The following is a 2574-nucleotide window of genomic DNA, read 5'->3' as shown; positions in this document are numbered from 1 at the left end:
CTTTTGCCTTCTGCCATGATTGTGAGGCCTTTCCAGCCACGTAGAAATGTGAGTCCATTAAGCCTCTTTTTCTTTATAAATTACCCAGTCTTATGTATGTCTTTATCAGCAGTGTGAAAACAAACTAATACAAGGACACTAAACAGTGACATAAAAGCATATAAAAGCATAAAACTCAGTAAAGGTAAATTTATAGATAAATACAGAATACTGTAATAGTATAATCATGATATGTAAATCATTTTAGCTCCAATAAAAGTTAAAAGACAAAAATATTAAAAAGTACTATACAAAAAAATGTATTAATGGATACATAATATAAAAAGATGTGAAGTATGACATCAGTAACAAAGTATATGGAAGGCAAAGTTAGTTTTTGTATGCAATTGAAACTATTGGCTTAAAAGAGAAAGTTATAATTATGTTTTATGTAAGCTTCATAATAACGACAAAGGAAATTCCTATCATAGATACATAAAAGAAAAAGAAATCAAAGCACATCACTAAAAAAAGAAAAATATCAACAAATCACAAAGGAAGACAGCAAAAGAGCAACTACAAAAAAGAAAACATTAACAAAACATCAATACTAAGTCCTTACCTATCAGTAATTACTTTAAACATTAATGAATTAAATTCTCCAATCAAAAGAAATAGAGGGGCTGAATGGATTAAAAATTAATGAGATGCAATTATATGTTGTTTATAACAGACTCATGTTAGAATCAAAGACCAACAAAGGCTGAAAGTGAAGGGATAGAAAAAGATATTCCACACAAATGGTAAACAAAAAAGAGCATGAATAGCTATACTTATATCAGACAAAATAGACTTTGAGTCAAAAACTGTCATAAGGGAACAAGAAGGTCACTATATAATAACTAATGGAACAATTCATCAGAAAGATATACTATTATAAATATATATGCACCCAACATGAGAGTACCTAAGTATGTAAAGCAAACACTGACAGATCTAAAGGAAGAAATAGATAATAATACAATAATAGTAGCAGACTTTAATATCAAATTTTCAATAATAGAACATCCAGACAGTAAATCAATAAAGAAGCAACAGAAAATAAATACTATATTTCAAATGGACCCACATGACATATTCAGAACATGACAACAACAGCAGAATACGCATTCTTGTCAAGTACACTTGGAACATTCTCTAGGATAGTACACATTTTGGATAACAAAACAAGTCTCAACAAATCTAAGAAGATTAAAGTCACATCAAGTGTCTTCTCCAACTACAATGGAATAAAACTAGAAATCAAAAACAAAAGAAAAAATTCACAAATACATGGAAATGAATATACATAACCATTGGGTCAAAAAAATCCAAAAGGAAATCAGAATATATCTCAAGACAAATAAAAATGAAAACACAACATACGAAAACTTAGGAGATGCAGCAAAAGCAGTACTAAGGGGAATTTCATAGCACCACCATCAATACTTCTATTCAATATAGTACTTAAGTCCTAGCCAGAGCAATCAGATAAGAAAAAAATAAAAGGCATCCAAGTCAGAAAGGAAGAAGTAAAATTATCTCTGTAGATGACATGATTTTATATGCAGAAAATCCCAAAAATTACACACACACACACACACACACACACACACGAACTGTCAGAACTCATAAATGCAGTAAAGTTGCAGGATACAAAATCAACATACAAAAATTAGTTGAGTTTTCTTTTTTCTTTTTCTTTTTTTTTTTTTTTTTTGAGAGAGAGTCTTGCTCTGTCACCCAGGCTAGAGTGCAATGGTATGATCTCAGCTCACTGCAACCTCCACCTCCCAGGTTCAAGCAATTCTCCTGCCTCAGCCTCCCGAGTAGCTGGGATTACAGGTGCATACCACCACACCGAGCTAATTTTTGTATTTTTAGTAGAGACAGGGTTTTGCCATGTTGGCCAGGCTGGTCTCAAACTCCTGACTTCAGGTGATCCTCCCGCCTCAGCCTCCCAAAGTGCTGGGATTACAGGCATGAGCCACCATACCCAGCCAATTAGTGGAGTTTTTATACACTAACAATGAGCTATCTGAAAAGGAAATAAGTAAACAATCCCATTTGTCATAGCATTAAAAATAATTAAATATTTAGGAATAAGCTTTTCCAAGGAAATGAAAGAATCATATACTGAAAACTACAATTCATTGATTAAAGAAATGTTAAAAGACAGAAATAAATGGAAAGATACACCATGTTCATGAATTGAACCAAAAGTGATCTACAGATTCAGTGCAATTTCTATTAAAATCCTAATGACATTTTTTATAGAGATAGATTAAAAAATCCTAAAATTTATATAGCACCATAGAAGACACCAAGTAGCCAAACCAATCTTGAGAAAGAAGAACAAAGCTGGAGGCATCATACTTCCTGATTTCAAAATACATTTTAAAGCTATATTAATTAAAACTATGGTACGAGCATAAGTACAGTCTTATAGACCAAGGGAAAAGAGTCAAGAGTACAGAAATAAACCCATGCATATACAGTCAGCTTATCTTCAAACAAGGATTCCAAGAACACAGACTGGGGAGAGCATAGTCTCTT

Source organism: Rhinopithecus roxellana, chromosome 1 (genome assembly GCF_007565055.1).
Source record: "Rhinopithecus roxellana isolate Shanxi Qingling chromosome 1, ASM756505v1, whole genome shotgun sequence".
In the NCBI taxonomy this organism is placed as follows: domain Eukaryota; kingdom Metazoa; phylum Chordata; class Mammalia; order Primates; family Cercopithecidae; genus Rhinopithecus; species Rhinopithecus roxellana.
The sequence above is the reverse complement of the archived record's forward strand: the minus strand, read 5'-3'. Positions refer to the sequence as shown.